This window comes from Pan paniscus, chromosome 22 (genome assembly GCF_029289425.2).
Source record: "Pan paniscus chromosome 22, NHGRI_mPanPan1-v2.0_pri, whole genome shotgun sequence".
NCBI lineage: Eukaryota > Metazoa > Chordata > Mammalia > Primates > Hominidae > Pan > Pan paniscus.
In genome coordinates, this window is record NC_073271.2 from 30,297,625 (window position 1) to 30,317,556 (window position 19,932).

Here is a 19,932-nt window from a genome sequence, read left to right on the forward strand (position 1 = left end):
GTACAGGATGTACATGAGCATTTGTGATGAGCCTTCTGATTTCCAACTAAGTCAACACTTGGATTTTTGTCTCTAAGAGTCACTGGCAGCCTGCAGGGCGATCACCTGTCCCTAGGTTTGCCCAGAACTGAGGGGTTTCACGGGATATGAGCCTTGAAGTCCTATAATGGGCAGACCCAAGCATACTAGTACAGTTCGTCCCCCTATGGGGATTCTAACTCAAGTTTCCTTGTAGTTTAATATTTTTATTACTATTTCCATGTCTAATGAAGTTTGATACTTAACCATCCACTGTGGCTTTTATTATCTTTCACTCCCATCTCTCTTATTTTCATAAAAAGAGATTAATTCTACAGTACAACTAAAGTCTTATAATTCTTAAATGCAGTCACTCAACACCACCAGTTAAACACCTACTTAAAGTCCTTCGGGGCCTCAATGATAGGTCAGGGTAGCTATCAGGGGTAAGAAGTGTCTATCGACAGCTAGAAGATCAGGTAGTGGCACAACCAAGCGTCCACCAAAAGCTCCAGCTGGGAGAAGGTGGGTGGTTGCTAAGCAGGGATGAGGGCAGGGCGAGCTGCTTTGTTTTTCTAATTTTATTTTGTTTTGGATGAACAATTCCAACCAAAGGCTTTGAAGAAGAGCAATTTTCTTTGCCTTTGAAATGAGTTAAAGGCAAAACAACTCCATCCTTTCATGTTAGGAATCATTTTGGTAAAGTAGTGCGGCTTTCTGTTTTTTTTTTTTAACTAAAAGACAAGCTGAACTCTGGATTGCAAATGCTTTCATGGCTATTAGAAGTATAGTTTGTTTGTTTTTTCTCTTTAAAACAATGAAATGCAAATTCTTGGCTTTCTCTTCAAGCAAGGAGCGGCGAGGGGAAGCCACTCTGGAGGCTGGATGCAGATGTGTTGTTGTCAGTGACACTACAATACTTATTAGTTTTTGCAAAGTCCCAGTGAATTTCATGTTCGTTCCCTGCCTTTTTAGTCTCAAGGTTGATGTGTAACGATGCCTGTGCCCACTGTAATATTCCAAAACTACCATGTCCTTTCCATTCTTTCCCCCTGACCCCATTGTATTTCATTTTCTTTTTCTTTTTTTAAAATTTAATTTAACTGAATTTTAAGTTCAGGGATACATGTACAGGGCGTGCAGATTTGTTACATAAGTAAACGTGTGTCATGGTGGTTTATTGCACCTATCAACCCATCACCTAAGTATTAAGCCCCACATGCATTAGCTATTTATCCTAATGCTCTCCCTACCCCCCCGCCCGCTGTGTTTCATTTTCCTCTCATATCTCGTGACCACATAATTCCTTCTTTAATGACAAATTGTATTGAATGAGGTGGCCAGTCTTAGAAGTGCTGTAATCTGAAAGAAAAAAATGAAACTTTCCACTTGATCACTCTGGTATATTATTATTTTTAAAAAGATGGAAGTTGTCATATGAAAATGGAGGCATTAATTCCTTAACCTATTCCAAAACTTTAGCTCATATTGGCCAAGAAAACAGAATGCGAATGGGAAGCCGTGTTTCTGCTTGAGGCAGTAGGAAGCAGAAGGAGACCAAAAAGTCGTCTTAATGTTAAGCAAAACTTTGAATCAGCATTTAAATTAGATATGCTTTAACGGCTGATGTTATTTGAAAGCTGAATAGCCAATGTCAAAAATAGATTTCCCTTTCTTTCCAAAGTGCAGACGGGGTCCAGAAAGGGGCAGAAATAACCACATGCCTTTCTTGGACTCATGACTCTTACCACCCAAAGGGTTTTCTTGTGTAGCAACCAACAATTCCTTGGATGGAAACACTGGATAGGCTAGTCATTATTTTGAGATTGAAGGGACTGCAGATTCTTGGCAGACCTCTGTTGTTTTTCTAGAGTTGTAGGCAAGTAGTTGGACAAAAAGCAAGAAGCTGATCAATGTTGCTGGCTTTGGATTCTTTGTGAACAAATGAGACAAGGTGAGTAGCTGCCCTGCTCAACTCCCTCTTCGTTTTGGTGTGGGGCGGGTGGGGGTGGGGAGGGAAAGGTTCTGATGACTGCAATCCTGGTGTCGGATCTTGGTCTGTTGGAAAACAACGGGCTCGCCGGCCCCTGTAGGAAGACCTAGGCAATGTCTGCATGCTGCCCGTGCAGCCCATGGAGGGGTTAGAAATAGTAGGATTGCTTGTAGAGAGAGAACAATCACTCAATTGTCAGATTTTTTTTTTTCACTTTTCATCCACACGCTGGGTGGCTTTGTAGCACAGTCGGAGATACTGTGTTGAGGAGCCTTTGCTCATGGCAATGTTTCCTCTGTTCACTTTCTGCTGCTTCTGCATTGGAAAATTCCGTCCTTTAACACTGGGATTATATGTCACCGTTGCTGAAATCATAGACAGAGTCCACTTAATTTGGTGCGAGCATGAGAAATAGCCAGAGAATGGGAGAAGCGTAGCATTCCCTTGTATAAAGAGAGGATTGAATAAGGTCAGTGAACCAGAGACAGCAGGTCACAAACCCTCAGAGGGTCATGAAAATGTTCCCTGGTTTCCTGCCTTTAGGAGCAAAACGGATGCCTGTTTAAATTTTTTTAAAAAGTATTGAAGATTAGCCATGATAGTTGTTTGAGCTGGGTGAGATATTTGAGGGCTCATTATACTAGTTTCTGTACTTTTGCACATTTTTGAAAATTTCAAATGATAAAACATTTTTTACGAAATATTTAAATACCTCCCTGCTTCATCTCAGAACGATTCCAGAGCCCCTGAGTGGGTCCCATGTACGCATGCGTGGCAGTAGGGGCTGCTCAACTGAGCATGCTCGTGATTTGGCCTCAGTCAATTTCACTGTGTGCTGAGCCCCCAACGATGCTAAGCCCTGTGTGGTTTCAAATGGCCTTTATTCTTAGCCATATGTTCTTTGGCCCATATCCTGAATGGATCATTTTTTAAAGGCTAGAAACATTAGCAACACAGATGTTGAAATTCATGTTAATAATTCAGTAAATTGCCTCATGATAATCTTCACTTTATCTGAAGATGGCCTTTGTCTCGTCAAAGTCTGCCCCTGGACCTCAGAAACCCAGTGTTACAGAAAGAAAAGACAGGGACAGTTATGTCTAATTTTGGTTTTCATTTATAGAGAACAAATGGTTGTAAAGAAGTGATTACAAATAGCAGCTAGCTGATATTTTAAGCACAAAATATAAGAATTTCAGACATGAGGTCATGAAAGCAATTTTTGATGCCCCAATTCCTGGTTAATTTCAATTTTTATTTTAATCTGAGCACCCAACAGCTGACACAAAATAACTCTTTTATTGACTTCCTCCTTGTATCTGGTGGCCCTGAAATGGTTATCATAAAATTTATTGTGTAGTCACTGTTTCCTAGCTCTTGTGGACACAGAAATGGTAGAAGTTTCTAGAAATGAGGCATGTAGGTACATTGTAAGGTTTATGGGTTTTAGCCACACACTCTTGAAACTTGGTGTTAATCTTCACATTTGATTAAAATTTTAAATATATTGATATTAAAGATTGTAGCTAACATGAAATTTATGTTGATGAAATAGAAAATATTTTGACTATCAGTTTCTACTTTTGCATACACACTATAGTAGATATCTTCTGTGTGTATCTCTCACCTTCTGACCCATCTTCCACACCAGCCATTGCTGGAGCAGCCAGCTTTGCGCAGGTGTAACCAGAAGGTGCCTTGTTTCAGCTGCACTGCGTCTCTCCATTTCTGCCCTGGGCCTCTCTGACACAGTGTCCTGGTATTGAGGCTTGTGCAACCTGGAAGTGTAAGGGAGTCAACACTCTATGAGGAAATTCTTGGCCAAAAGGGGGTGGGAGTCTATAAATTAGTACTCCCTTTTTTCTTCCCCTAGGCTGCAAATTCAGAGGATCCTCCCAGAAGATAAGATGGATCAGGTCACCACCTTTTTCCCTGCTTCACACCCTCAGGCCCCGACTCTCGTCTGCTGAGATCACTCTCCAAACCAATCTTCCCTTACAAAGCCCTTGTTGCAGGCTATGCTTTCTGAGGGGAACCCAGGCCAAGACACTAAAATGACACACCAACATGAAGACATGAACACAATTGCAAAGGGATTGGTTGGATTGCATATCTCTGTGAATGGGACTCAAGAGAAGTTTGGGAAATGCTGGACCAGATGACCCTTGCAATCATGGTGCACAGAATTAAAACCGTCAAGGTCCCCATCCATCTCTGAGATGGATGAGAATCTGAGTCTTCCACAAGATGCCCAAGACTTGTTAAACCCGTGGAATGTCTTTGGGTATGTGTGACATCAACAAGAAGCAGCAGACAAAACAAAATATTTTCACAAACATTCAGAAATCCCTAAATCTTGTGAGTTGTCGTACCATTTGTAGATATAATTATAAAATGGCACATGATGCTGACCTATTCCAAGGCAGTTGTTCATCTCATGCTAGGGTGTAATCTCTGCCTACAGATTAAGGCAGAAGAGACCAAGGAGGGCTGTTTACTCCGTCATGATCCATCCCAGGGGAGGGTGGGTTTTGGACCGGTTAGGTTATGTGGCTGGCTGCTGAGGATTCTGAACATCTAGTTACCTCCCTGTACCTCTGTCCCATATACTCTAGGCCAGTGGCTCTTCCCTGGATTGGGCCATCTTTTTCTGAAGGCAAATTTTCCACTAGGAGGAAGGTTAGAAATGCCAGTTCTTGAGTTGCACCCCAGATCTTTGGCAGTCTGTTGCGATAGATCTTCCAGGCGACTCTGATGCTGGCTGAAGTTTGAGAACCATTGCCCTTGGCCTGTTCCTGCTCATCCTGGCTTGCAGGCTTTGGAGGCCTTCGCTGTTGATTGATTTACACTCCTGTCCACAGAATGGGCTCAGGAAACAAAAGATTACTTGATTAGCTGGGAGGTGAGAGAAAAGGGGCTGGAACTGTGTAGGCAGCCACGCAGCTTACAAATAGATTATGTTCTGGACTTTGGAAGTCAGCTGTTTGGAATAGAAGCTGTTTTCCTAGGAATGGTAGATAGCTTTTTATGCCAGCACATAAAGGCATATTTAATTCCAAACTTGGCTGAAATACTGCTGCGTCACAATGAAAATGAACAGATCCCAGTGCTCCTGGAGTATTAGTACCTAATCAAAGCAGAACAGAACAAGAAATGAAACACGGAGATGGTATTTTATGTATGTTAATATTGCTGATCAAAGAAAAAGGTTGATTTGGAGACGAATTAAGAGGTAAATTGGGATATGTCAAGATTCATAAGGAGTTTCTGGCCTTTCTCTAGAATACGATGATACTCATTCATTTAGGCAGACTTTCCTTAACTGTGGTTCTGTACTGTTACCTTTCTTTTTTTCTGAAGGCAAATTTCCCACTAGGAGAGAGGTAAAGAATTCTGAGACCAACTGGCATGGGTTGAAAAGGAGAACAGAAAGAGTAATGGAGTCAGAGAGAATGCAGATGTATTTATTAATTAATACGAGCCTCAACGGAGACAAAACTAACATGAGTTGTGAGCAATGAGAGGTGGATGGGCATAGACCGAGGTCAGGATTCTCCTCTGTACTTGGCAAGACAGGAAAGACAGCAGACCTTTGTGGAGCATGTGAGCTGGGAGCTGCTGTTCTGGAAACCTTCCCTCCCACTGTATTTGCCTGCCCTTGTCCCTTACACAGTTCCCTTTCATGTCACCCGACTCCTTTCCTTTCCCTGGTTACTGATAGGGCACAAGAAGATAAGCTGGACCAACTCCCTTTTTCTTCCTAGAGATTTGAACTAAGAAACAACCAGATACATTTCAGTCCGTGGTGGGAAGAGGTTTGTGGCTGGCCGTGAGCGCTTCACACATTCACAAATCACGCACTTCTAGTTGGCTTTCTTGTGATGGCGAAAATACTTTCTTTTTGGTTTCATGATGCATTTATTAACCATTCTATTTTTGTATCATACAAATGATCAGAGCTGACAGTTGAATGGCTGGGTTGGGAGAAGTGTGGTAGCCCTAATGGAATTAATTAATTGAATAATATTGCCTGACAAATGGCTCCATTATACCAAAGAGGGCTTGAGACTTAATTACTGATGTCATTTATCTCTCTATTTGCACCCCAACAATAAGTGACTCATTTCTCATTAATATTGGGTCATCTTCCAAAAGGAAGAAAAGAGGCCAAAATATCAGGCGGTTGGGTGGGGGGTGAAGCAATGTCTTTGTTCCCTATCTCATTATTTTGATAAATCATAACAGACTCCGTTAATTAGGTGGGCAGGCTTAACTGGCTGACTCCTGTCCAACAATTACCTCAGAAAGGAGCACCACTGGGAACACATCCTTCCCTTGGGACGACATGAAAGGAAGTGTCTAACAAAAAAGGGGATCGTTCCCTTGGCCACGCTGGGGGCATCACAGTTGTCAAGACACATTTCTAGACGTAAGGGCTGGAGCTGTCTCAGGGACATCGCCTGTGCAGGACGGTGATGTCTGTGGGCCTGATGCTGCCTTCCTAATCCAGGGTTGAGCTAATGGTTCTCAGTGCCTTTGAGTCCCCCTGGGAAATGAGAACCTAATTAAGCAGGGGAACAGGTGTAAAGAGAACCTGATTTGATCTGGCCACATTAATTGCTGAGATTGGGCTTGCATTTAGCTGGAAACAGTGAATTAACTACAGCCGGAATACAGCTAATCCCTTGGTTTCGCTGCGACTGTGTATAAAACACACTGGACCTGCTGGGGAACACAAACAAAGAGGGATTTGCAGTGAAGGTAAAACCGCATCCTTGCATGGGAAGGGCTGAGAAACGAGCTTAGCCACAGAGGGTGGCCATGTGGCCCAGACTGGGCGGCTCATTTTCCCTACAGAATTATCAATAGCACTCTCTTTTATTCTCCAAAAATGTTCCAGTTTGGGCAATAAATTAAATGGTTACTTTATTTCAATGAGAATTTTAAGTTGGTTTAAAATATTTTTTTCTTTGCCGGAGGAGTGGTATTATAGGTTGAGGAGTTACCGGTTGAATTTTGTCCCCCTCAACAAAGATGTTGAAGTCCTGACCCCCAGTGTCTGTGAACGTGACCTTATTTGGAATTGGGGTCTTTGCAGATGATCCAGTTAAGGTGAGGCCATTAGGGTGAGCCCTCATCCAGGATGACTGGTGGCTTTTAAAAGGGGGGAATTTTGGACACAGTCACAGGGAGGGCACCATATGAAGGTGAAGGCAGAGTCTGCGGCAATGTTTCTATAAGCCAAGGAACCTGAGGATTGCCAGCGACCCCCAGAAGTTAAGGGAGGGGCCTGGAACAGATTCTCCCCCAGAGCCCTCAGAACAAACCCTGCCAACACCTTGATCTCAGACTTCTGGCCTCCAGAACTGTTCAGCAATAAACGTCTGTTGTTTAAGCCACCCTGCCTTTGGCACTTTGTCACGGCGGCCCCAGCAGACTAACTCACATGGGCACTAGTCTCGAAGCATCTGATAAGGCTCTAATGACTCATGGTTTGTACGGTTCACAGGACTGAGCCGTCTTGATGGCGAAGGCTGGTTGCAGGGTTAGGGAGCAAAGCTGCTGAGAGGGCCAGTACCAATTTCCCACCTCCTCGGTGCCAAGCTCTGGGAAGAGGGTGTCAGAGACGGCCCTGGTTCCTGGCCTCAAGGGGCCAGCCGTCCGGTGGGCAGGCAGCCTGTGCAGGTGACCTTGTACTTCATTAGCTAAACACGAGTATGTATCTATGTACACACACCAGGAAGGGAGGGAAGCTCAATATAGGTGGGGGGCAGGCCTCCCAACCTGGGCTGAAAAGCATCAGCCTTCCCAGGATGGGACATCTCAGCTGAGACCTGAGAAGAAAGGGCTACCTGGATTTTATTTTATTTTGTTTTCTTATTTTTGAGACAGGATCTCATTCTGTTGCCCAGAGGCTAGAGTGCAATGATGCAGTCACGACTCACTGTAGCCTTGACCTCCGTAGGCTCAAGCGATCCTCCTATCTCAGCCTCCCAGGTAGCTGGAACCACAGGCACACACCACTGTGCCCAGCTAATTTTTGTATTTTTTGTAGAGACGGGGTTTCGCCAGGTTGCCCAGGCTGGTCTCAAACTCCTGGGCTCAAGGGATCCACCCACCTCAGCCTCCCAAAAGTGCTGAGATTATAGGTGCAAGGCACAACGCTGGACTGCTACCTGGATTTTAAAAAGGCAGGAGAAACGGAGAACAGATGTGAAGTTCTGAGGACCAGGAGGGCTGGAGCTTGAAAATTCCAACCCGGGAGCGGAGAGACTGGAGAAGGTTGTTTTCCAATTCGTTTTCTCAGCCTTCATTGCTCGTTTATCGAGCGTCTAGAGCACACTGCCATGCACCAGGACAAAGCCACCGCTTCTGTTGGGAGAACTCACTCACGGCAGGAGAGGAGGCCCCTTGAAGTGAATGGAAAAGCCTTAAATGGGAGAGGGATAGGAGGAATGGACAATGTTCACTCCTGGGTCAGAAGACAGGAGCTCTTTGGTCCCTGACCTCTCTGGTCAATTGTTTGCATGTGGCTTGGCGTGGAGAGGTCACAGGTCACATCCAAAAGTGCTAAATTATTTCTAAGTGTATAATGAGATTCTCTGTCCCTGAAGCCGAATTTTGGTTGCAGCTTGTCAGAGTTTCCTTCACAGATATGGCTGGTCATTTGAGAACATTCTAGAGAACACTTTTGTGATGGTTCCTTCCTCTTGAGGTTCTGAGCTCCATATCCTTGCACCTCAGACCCCACATCCAGGACCTACCATCTTGAATTTAAGTTTTTGCCTCTTGGCCCAGAGTCTAAGGAAATTATGAGATCCATAGACCCAATCCATACGGTGCTTTTGCTTTTGAATGCCAGCGTTGGCGTTTCTTAGGTGCTATTTTCAAGGCGGATTTCTAGGTTGGATGTTAAAGTCATCGTTTCTCTTCTCCAGTTGACTTCAATGACCTGTCGCCGGTGGGCCCGGGACAAAAAGTTTTGGGAAGGCAAAACTGGGGTCTGATTTGGTAGGCATGGCATGGATTATGTAAGTGTACAGGTCTGCATTTCAAAATGAAAAATAACAATAATAATTAGGGTTTCTCTGGGCTCCTCATGTCCAAACCACTCTTGCAAAACCACCTTTGGATGAGCCTGAAGTGTCAGCAAATCAGAAACATGTGGATTTAATTTCCTTTGAAATACACCAGGGGGAGAGGGAGCTGTAGGACTTGGCAGCCTGCTTCTTCGGGTTTGCCAAACCCCAAATATCTCACACTCTGTGAGAGCTCTACGCTGGCCCCCAGCAGTCTCGTCTGGCCAGCCCAGCCTCTGCATTTCTTGCTGTACCATCTAGGTCTCCTCTAACCATGATTCCCTTCTCTGGGTCCATTTCAGCTGCCAGAGGGATGCTAACACCGCCCACGTGCTGCAGCAGGACTTTGGAAGGGGAACCAGCACTGTAATGAAGTGTTGGGTTGGCTCAAGTCTTGTCTGGACCACAAACCATTTTTCAACCACTGGTGTGCCTTTAAAACCCAAACCAACTGTGAGAGTGGTTTTCTACTTTGATTCTAGATGGGAAAATATTTTGCTTTTTTGGTGGATGACAGTGTCAGGTCCCAAATGGATTTGGTTTCATCCTCCAGCACGCATGCATATAACGTGAAACATGCCCACACTCTGCAAGGGCCACAGCCACCCCACCATTATGTTCCAAGGCAAATATGCGTCCGCGGGTCCCCGGGAAAGTAAAGGAGTTTCACATTGAGGAGCTGAGCCACACAGTCTAGCAGTTCTGATGTCTCTCCAAGGCCCACAGATCCTGGTCTACTAACTTAAGGGTAAGGTTGTATAAATAAGGTCATCACTTGCTGGTTCATTATTTTTCTTCGTTGATAGTAATGCCTCCTTTTTTCTTCCTTTGTATTTTCTGTGTCTTGCAGCCCCTTTTGTCTAAAATAGTGATGTACATTCAATGCAAAGGGCAAATGGAACCATTGAAAAGTACTTTTTGCATCCAAAACAGCCAACGCTTTGGTGCCTGCTATGTGTCAGACACTGATTCTTCTGTCATCCTTATTCTACTGATGAGGCAACTGAGGCAGCTTCAGAGAGTTCGAGTAACCTGCAGATCACACAACTAGGAAGTAAGAGAGCTGGAACTTGACGCTGGGCTGTTGACCTCCAGAAATGGTGTTTTTTCCAGTACTCAGTGCTGCCTCTGACTCCATTGTGATGGTTGATTTTATGTGTCAACTTGACTGGGCCCAGGGGTACCCAGATATTTGGTCAAACATTATTCTGGGTGTTTCTGTGAGGGTGTTTTGGGTGAGATTAACATTTAAATTGGTAGACTGAGTAAAGCAGATGGCCCTCTATGATATGGCCAGGCCTCATCCAATCCATTGAAAGCCTGAATGGAACAAAAAGGCCAACCCTCCCTCAGTAGGAGGAAATTTCGTCTGCTTGACTGCATTCAAACTAGGACGTCAACTTTTTCCTGCCTTTGGACTTGAATAGAAACATCAGCTCTTCCTAGGTCTTCAACCTGCCAGGCTTCAGATTGAAGTTTATACCATCAGCTCTCTTGGTTCTTAGGCCTTTGGACCCAGACTGTAAGTGCACCATCCGTTCTCTTGGGTCTCGCTTGCTGACTCACCCTGCAGATTTGGGGACTTATCAGCCTCTGTAATTCTGTGAGCCAATTCCTTCTAATAGATCTCTCTATACGCATCCTGTCTCACTGGAAGAACCCTGATACGGTTAGGCTTTGTGTCCTCATCCAAATCTCATCTTGAATTGTAAATCCCATAATCCCCATAATCCCCATGTGTCAGGGGAGGGATCAGGTGGAGGTAATTGCATCATGGGAGCAGTTTCCCCTGTGCTCTTCTCACGATAGTGAAAGAGTTCTCACAAGATCTGATGGTTTTATAAGGTGCTCTTCCCCCTTTGCTCTGCACTTCTCCTTCCTGCTGCCTTGTGGCCTTGTGAAGAAGGTGTCTTGCTTCCCCTTTGCCCTCCTCCATGATTGTAAGTTTCCTGAGGCCTCCCCAGTCATGCAGAACTGTGAGTCAATTAAACCTCTGTCCTTTATAAATTACCCAGTCTCAGGCGGTTCTTTATACCAGTGTGAGAATGGACTAATACAAACCCTAATACATCAATTTCTTTTTTGATCTACCAGGCAATCCTGTGAAGTAGATGGGTCAGGTAATATCATTGCTATTTGACAGATGAGGGAGAACAAGACCTAGCAAATGAACACGCATGTGTTACATGCTCACATAGTCACACACATGCTCGCATGCGTGCCGTGCACACACACACACACACACACACACACATACAGACCACACACTTCAGGACGAAGGTCAGAATCCAGGTCTAATCATTTAAGTAAGTGCTTCTTCCCCAGGGTGTCCACAGAGCAGCCAGCCATGGAGGGCAGTGCTAACTTACTTTTAAAATGTCCTTAATGTCCAGGATCACGATAGCAAGTCCCCCTTCATGCAGAAAAATCTGCCTCTGAGTATCTGGGTGTGCAGAGGAGCTACTACTATTATTCTGTTCCTCACATTCCATACTGTAAGTTCCAGCTACAGAGAATATTGTAGCAAAGTGCTAGCAAACCTAGCACGTTCCCACCTGGAGACAGCGAATCCAGAGAGTGGGTCCTCGAGGGTGAAATTATCCCCCAAACGATTGCATGTTGAGTGGGACAAGGATATCTGGCCAGTAGAATGTCTGTATGAGAGAAGGCAGAAATCTCATTATCTTTGTTGGCTGATGTAAAATCTAAGGCCATGCAATGTGTTAAGACTGCTGTCACTTATCCTAGGTGATGACTCAGTCTGTTTACTTGCAAGTCTTTCTGTTTTGCAAAGCCACCCCCGCTTCAGGATTTAGAAGAAATAGTGTTCTCCCCCACCTGCTCTGGTCTTCACGATATCCACTCTGGCAGGCCAGGGCCATAGTCGAGCTGTTAAATATTGAAGATGTGTCGTCCTGATTGTATTTAAGTAGTATTTCATTGAAAGTGAGTGGAAGATGGGAGAAGCAATGTTTATACATCTTCAACTGCTCTTATCAAGCAGACAGAAGTTCAGACGGAGGTGGCTGTGACCTTCTACTGCTGTTTATAAGCAGCAGGGAAATATATTTTGGGTTTTGGCAGCCACAAGATCCCTGCATAATCCACCAGTCCTCCCCCGTACTCCCACCTCCCACCTCAATCATTTTTGTATTGAAATGTCTGTAGAAAATGGATGTGGAATGGCACTATTGTCTTGGGTAAGTAAGTTTTTCACTCAAGGCACAAAACCCCTGTCATACACCTACCTCTGGTTCTACAGGAGCCTGTGAACTGGTGCCAGAAGAGGAAAGGCTGAGCTGATACTGCAAAGATGTGGCAGCAGATGGGAACTTGTGCCTCCAAGTGGGGAGCCTTGGTTTTAATGAATGAAATCTAGCAAGTTCCCATCTGGAGATAGTGAATCCAGGAAGAGGATCTTGGATTGGACAAGTGGATGGGATTCAGTTTGGCCAAAGGGCCAGAAAAAACTCTCATTCTTTAAATGAAAACCTTCTCGTCTCTTCCAACCTCCTAGTCTTAGGACAAGATCATTTTTAAAAGGTCTAGTTTTGTGGCTTCACACTATGAACTAGCTGTTGTGAGTCCCAAAGAAGAAAAGAGCATTACTTTTTTCATTTAAAAAGTGAGCTTCAAACTCACTAGTTCTGCCTGAAGCCAGAAGCTTCCGACTTCCACCGGCATCTCTGTAACCGGCATCTCTCTAATGGGATAATGGGTAGTTTTCATACTTCGAAAAGCACTGCTTTTTGTCTCTGCCGGTTGAGTAAGCTTTTGCAAGCAGGGTTGAACAAGAAACACTATTTTGGATGGCAATGGTTTTATTTACATTATACCCACCTAGGAGCTTGTTTTCATGGAGGGGCTCAAATGTGCTGGACAATGGACTCTGAATTAAGGAGGAGTGTGGAGATCATTGAAACATTTGCTCTAGGGGAAGAAATCAAGCAAAGAGACCTATTCATTCACATTGACCTTGGAGATAGATATCAAGTAATGGGGCAATTCAGGGCTAATTGTTTCCTCTGGGGAGAGCAGGACTCCCATTGGGTGTCCCATTGGCTGTGGGTCTCTCCCTCCTGCAGTCTCAGGACCAGGAGTGTCAGATGCCATTCCCCAGTGGGCTGGTACCTTTGATGGGTGCTGACATTGTCTGGTCACATTCCACTCCATAAGTTGTCCTCAGCAGCCAGCCAGCCCCGGTGCCATTGGCCATGCCACAGTGTAACATAGACCTGACTGTTTAAAACAGGTGGCTTTCTACTTGGGTCCCCTCTGGGATATTCTCAGCATGCAAAAGGGGTTTGCACATTCAGCATACTTAGGCAGGCTTTAGAAATATTGACTTAAGTGGAAATTGCCTCAAAAAATACAGATACCAGCTGGGCATGGTGTCTCATGCCTGTAATCCCAGCACTTTGGGAGGCCGAGGTGGGAGGATCACCTGAGGTCAGGAGTTCGAAACCAGCCTGGCCAACGTGGTGAAACCCCACCTCCACAAAAATACCAAAATTAGCCAGGCATGATGGCAGGTGCCTGTAATCCCAGCTACTCAGGAGGCTGAGGTGGGAGAATCGCTTGAACCCAGGAGGTGGGGTTTGCAGTGAGCCAAGACTGTGCCATTGCACTCCAGCCTGGGTGACAGAGTGAGAGTCAGTCTCAAAAAAATACAGAGTGAGAGGCAGTCTCAAAAAAATAAAAATAAGTAAATAAAATACAGATACCTCACCCCACCATCAGATCAAAGAAGCAGAGTCACCTGGGGATGTGACCCAGGCATTGGCACTTAAAAAATCTTCCCAGGTAGGTGCATCTGGTTTGAAAACGACTGAACGCAGGAAATGAAAGCTATTTCTTGGCTACGTTTGTGGGGATTTCTTGGTCTCTGTCTCTCACTGTGGGTGGTGCATGACATTTGTAGGTGTGGACTAAAGGCCACAGGAGAGTGTTCATGCCCCTGGGAGGGGTTTCATGGTTGGTGGCCCTGTCGTTAGGGAAACGGGCAGTGCATGGGCTAAGCCCACCTGGCAGGTGGACACAAACACACACACACTCTCAAACCCTCTTCCCGGTTGAAAAACTCTCACATGAGTCCTGTGGTTGGGCACGCAGGGTATCCAGGAGCCACAGAAGCTGCTGTCCCCATGACCTCAACTTCGAGTCTGCTCTCTAATTCTTTCTCATCTGTATCCTGGTTTCTCATTGATTAAGAAGGCATTTAGTTGATGCCAGTGATGTTAATGACTCATCTTATGACTCTTGGGGACTTTCTCTGCCCTGTAAATACCACATCCCTCTTCTACCAAATAAATGTTATTATTATTATTATTATTATTATTATTATTATTATTTTTGTAGCCCATGGCCCAGTCTAATTATGACAAAAAGGTTTACAAAGAGACACACTTTAAAGATAAGGACATGGATGGGCTCAAGACGGTAAAGGATGTGCTGTATTCTGCAAACCCTAAGCATAGAAGCATAGAAGACTGGAATGGCTATCTTAAGATCAGACAAATCGGACTTCCAGGTATACAGCGTAAACCGAAACAATCCCCACAGACATCCCCTCCCTGTCTCTCACCCCTACACCATCTTGGTACTAGGTGCTTCAGACCCTGCAGCTGGGCTGTGTCTATGTGATATGGCCTGCGTCCAGTGGTATGGTTTGGCTGTGTCCCCACCCAAATATCTTGAATTGCAGCTCCCATAATTCCCACTTATTGTGGGAGGGACCTGGTGGGAGATAACTGAATCATGGGGACAGTTTCCCCCACACTGTTCTTGTAGTGAATAAGTCTCACAAGATCTGACAGTTTTATAAGGAGTTTTCCCTTTTGCTTGGCTCTCGTTCTCTCTTGTCTGCCACCATGTAAGACATGCCTTTCACTTTCTGCCATAATTGTGAGGCCTCCCCAGCCACGTGGAACTGTGAGTCCATTAAACCTCTTTTTCTTTATAAATTACCCAGTCTTGAGTATGTCTGTGTCAGCAGTGTGAAAATGGACTAATACAGACAGGCATCTTGGTCAGTTTGCCTGGGTTGGGTGCCTTGGTTCCCACTTTGGGTGTTCCCCAGACCCTCTGAGTCTCCACAGCTGCTTCTGATGTTGCCTGGCTCCGGATTCTTCCTCCCTTCCTTCCCCTTCTCCTCTCATCTCCCAGGCCTTTGGCATAATCTCATCCAGGAATTTAGTTTTTACCAAAGCCAGGAAGAATCTTTTCAGCCAGCTGAAATCCCTAAGGTCAGGAAGTGTGAAGCTGGGCCACCAGCCAGGATTTGATGTGGGTGAGAATAAAGAGAACTGAACCCAGATTAGTATTTTAACAGAGGGTCCTACAAGGCCTTGACAGCGTGACACTTTCCCCAGGTGCCCACCATCAGGGATCATTGTTTCTGCCTCCTGGGCTCCTCCAGGCTCTCACCTCTGTCTAGGTCATCGCTTTGGAGGTACTAGGCTTTCTTGGCCCCTCCCGGCTCTCACCTCTGTCTAGGTCATCGCTTTGGAGGTACTGGGCTTTCTTGGCCCCTCCCCAAACTTTAACCCGTTTAAGGCAGCCGTCACTTTTTGCAGGGCCTCCAAGCTCACTCAGAAATCTTGTGTTGAATGGTGCAGAGCTAAGTTGTTCACTCTGCAGTATCATATTAGAAGAGATTTGGTTTACCCTGAATCCACTCTGACGATGTTTGTTCGTTTGACCTTCAGGTGTGCAAGTTGGTTGTCTTCAGGGAAGAGAGCAGTTCTCACTCAACAATCAGACATAACTCTGTCTTATAACAAAATTGCACCCGTGGAGCGTCTAGGAACTCCCTACCCAAAGTGTGGTCTGTGGGCCAGCAGCACCTGCGTCATCTGGGAACTTGTAAGAAATGGGATTCTTAGCCGACCCCAGACCCTGCTGCATCAGAACCTGCATTTTAATGAGATCCCAGGTGATTTGTGTACCTGTGAAAATTTAAGAAGCCCCACTCCAGGGCATACACATCTCACTGATAGGAATGGAATCAGGACTATTACATATTTTGGAAATATTTTTAAACAATTAAGAAAAAAGTTATAAAAAATTTCCTTATTAAATTAGCAAAGATCCAAAATGAAAGATTATCCCAATATTTTTGTTAAATAGATACTTTTTTTGTTAGACACTGCTGGTGGGAATATAAATACAATGTTTCTTAGTATAATGTTTCTAAAGGGCAAATTGTTAGAGAAGTCTGAGAACAAATTCTCTGCCTTTTTTTAAGCATTGACAGATAAAATGGTATGTATTTTTCATGTACAACATGATGTTTTGAAGTATTTGCACATTGTGGAATGGTTAAATTTAGCCAATTACCTCACAGAGGTTTTTTTTTGTGTGTGAAAACACTTAATATCCACTTTCTTTGCATTTTTCAAGAATACAGTATATTGTCACGAACTGTAATCCCCATGCTGCAGGACAGAGCTCTTGAACTTATTCCTCCTGTGTAATTGCAATTACATATCCTTTGACCAACAGCTCTTTAGAGGAGCAATTTCCTTTCTGTGACTTGATCTTAAGGAAAAAATTAACTTGTGATGTAGCTCCAAGGATATGGGGAAAAGGATTTTCATGACAAAGGTTTATTTGTTTTTCTAATCTTTTCTTCTTCCTTACTAACAGAACCCCAGTTTTGTGGCGGGATGGGGGCAATACAATCCACGTGTTCTGGGCGCTTTGCAGGTAAGGGTGGCCAATGAGATGTAAGCAGAAGTCACTGGGAGATACCAGGCAGGAAAACGCTTTCTCAGGGGAATCCACTCAGTTACCAGCATCCTCTGACCTATAATTCCGCACCCCTCTCCCCCTTTGTCCTGCTCTGGAGTCCCAGTGGCCTGTTGGAGATGACCATTACCCAACAACCGATGTCAATGCAGCCTCCTTCCAGACTTTTTATTTTATATATATTTAAAAAAATCTAATTTGTCCAAGTCAGTCTTTCAGGAGTTTGATATTTGCAGGTGAACACAACTCCTTACTTGCACACAACCTATATATCCAAAAATAGGGGCTTGATGAATAAATTATCATTTATCCACACGATGAAATGCTATACAGCATTAAAAAATCATGCAGAACTGTGGTTTCAAATTATTTCTAGTAAAGGACACCTCCACTTTTTCATAATCAGTCTTTCTAGAATCCCAGTGTACAGAACTGTTTAGAAGTAGAGCTCTCCCACTTTGGGAGGCTGAGGCAGGCGGATCACTTGAGGTTGGGAGTTCCGGACCAGCCTGGCCAACATGGTGAAACCCGGTCTCTACTAAAAATGCAAAAACGAGCTGGGTGTGGTGGCAGGCACCTGTGGTCCTGCTGCTCTGGAGGCTGAGGCATAAGAGTAGCTTGAACCCAAGAGGCGGAGGTTGCAGAGAGCAGGGATCGCAGCACTGCACTACAGCCTGGTGACAGAGCAAGACTCTGTCTCAAAAAAGAAAAAAAAAAGAAAGGATATTAAAGTCATTAAGGTCCCTGAAAATGGCTATAACAACAACAAAAAAAATGTGACTTACAAAAAGAAACCTACAGACTTGTCAACCAAATGTAACATGTGAACTCTGGATCCTACTCTGTATATTGACCAAATATCTGACGATTTGAAGAACTCTTTGGGAATTTTATTTTATTTTCTAAATTTGTTTGTTACTGGGGCTTGTTTCTCCAAGAATTTTTTTTTGTAACTTAAATAAAAAATAAAGTAATGCTCTTCTAGGTTGACTTGGGAGTAGGGACTTATCATCTCTTCCTTCCATCTGCAAAATGTCCTCTCCCCTCTGTAGGGGCCCTGAAATACCTTCACAGGTCTCCAGAATTTGGTAAAACTATAGAACACAGTTTGAAATGCATTATTATATAATTATCTCTTAATCTACAGGGAGAAAAAAGCTCATGAGATCTTAAGCAAACAGCTTACTAGTTGAATTATGATACGATCCGATTTCATGTTTAAGAATATATATATATAGAAATATTAATTTTCCCAGGCTTCAACACTCTTTGGGAAAAATGAAGTTACATTCATCGTCATTACTCAAATTCCCCTGGTTGGTGGACTTCATTTGCAGAACAGCAGCACTTTCTTCCTCTGTCTCTCTAGTTATTCCTGAAGGGCCTTAGGGGTGTTTCCCATGTGTCAGGAGCATGAACCCTCAAATTCTCTCCCTGGCTTCATGGTTCCTATGGCCTACTGAGGTGTCTGAGGACAATCCAGTCCCTTCTGGTGCCCTGGAAGGGGACACCATCCGGCCAGCATTCCCACCTGTCCCGCATATGCCTCGGTCCTGCAAGGGGTCAGGCCGTGCCACTTTCTGCAAAGAACCAGGAGGATAAACAATATTTCATGGGGCTGAGCTGTAGCTCAGGGACAGCCTGGGTACCAGAGGCCATGCCAGTAGTCATGCTTTCTTCCTTGTTGCTAGTCCTATCTGGCTCCATGCATCCATGCACCTAGCTTCAACCTCCCAGACTTTCTCCACCTTCACCTTCAAATGAGCTGGGGTGTGAGGCGGGGGTCCCCTCCCCCATCCTGTGTGTGTATGTGTATATATAAATTGGAACTTAAAAATTTAATAGTAGTTTCTGAATGGCAAGATTGGGATGCTTAAATTTTTCCTATTTTTTTTCCTGCATAATTGTAATTTTAAAAATTTCTACAATAAACATGTATCACTTGTATTTTTAAAAAATAGAGGCTGATATGGGATAATTGCTTGAAGCCAGGAGTTCAGCAAGACCAGCCTAAGCAACATAGTGAGACCACCCCCCAACTTCTCTAAAAATTTTTTAAAATTAGCCAAGCATGGTGGTATGTGTCTGTAGTTCCAGCTATTCAAGAGGCTCAGGTGGGAGGGTCACTTGAGCTCAGGAGTGGACTCAGTGACTGCTATGACTGTGCCACTGCACTCCAGCCCAGGTAACAGAAAAAATGAAGTCACCCTATCTCTGGAAAAAAAAATTGGGATGCACCTGAAATCAGTTCTGACTCTGATCTCTGAATCTTAATCCATTTAACTGCGAGTTTCCTGCCATCCAACTTAAAGTATTTTCCCTGTGTCAGTGTTGGAGGGGTGGAGGTGGGAGTGGGCAGAGGACAGTGTATGTGTGTGTGTTGAGAGGGGGAGGAAATACTATAGACATTAAAAAATCACGTAGAACTATAGCTTCAAAGTATTTCTAGTAGAGGACACCTTTCCTTTTTTGTATTGTCCTTCATAGAATACCAGTATTTACCTACTGTGAACAGCTAATAAAATGTGTGTATGGAAGACTGAAGACAGTCTGAAGATGCATCTCAACAAGGCCTAAGTCTCCCTTCCTCTGGGACTGTCCGGAGTGCTAGTTCACTGGGCTCCTTGCTCTGAGGCTGGTGGGAACTGGATTTCAGGACACAGGCTGACCACACAGGGAGCTGTATCGCAGCCCTTCCAACTGGGACTCCCCTCGGTTCTCACACTGTAGCAGTAGTGGGTTGGGAGGCTCCAGGCACGGGGAGGGTAGTAGGATGATGAGGATGGTGGTTGATATTACAAAGGACGAGTATGGTTTTCACCACAGAAAACCACACAATGTCCTAATTCCTATTAACTTCTGCACCTTGCAGGCCTTTCTTTAGCTGCTAAAGGCTGTCGGTCTTTGCTGATTTGCAGAAAGGTTCACGCTCATGATGAGGTTTTCAATTCAGGTGGGAACTAGACGAGCAGGTAAGGGCCGCCTGCATGGAGGGTCCTTGTCTCTGTGGAGTTTACGGCATTTGTGGTTTTCCTCGGAAGGAGCTGCTTGTGTGGTGAATTCTGCTTTGAGAACTGGACTTTCCAAGTGCTC

General features: G+C 44.5%; 1 non-coding gene across 1 annotated transcript in view; it reads left to right on the top strand.

The window, feature by feature from the left end:
* Positions 1–1,512: 1,512 nt before the first annotated feature.
* The window catches only part of LOC106634235 (uncharacterized), a 147,243-nt gene continuing 128,823 nt past the window's right edge, over positions 1,513–19,932 (top strand). Inside the window, exon 1 of the transcript XR_001337609.5 lies at positions 1,513–1,972. This is a non-coding gene — a transcript (uncharacterized LOC106634235). The remainder of the gene's footprint in view (positions 1,973–19,932) is intronic.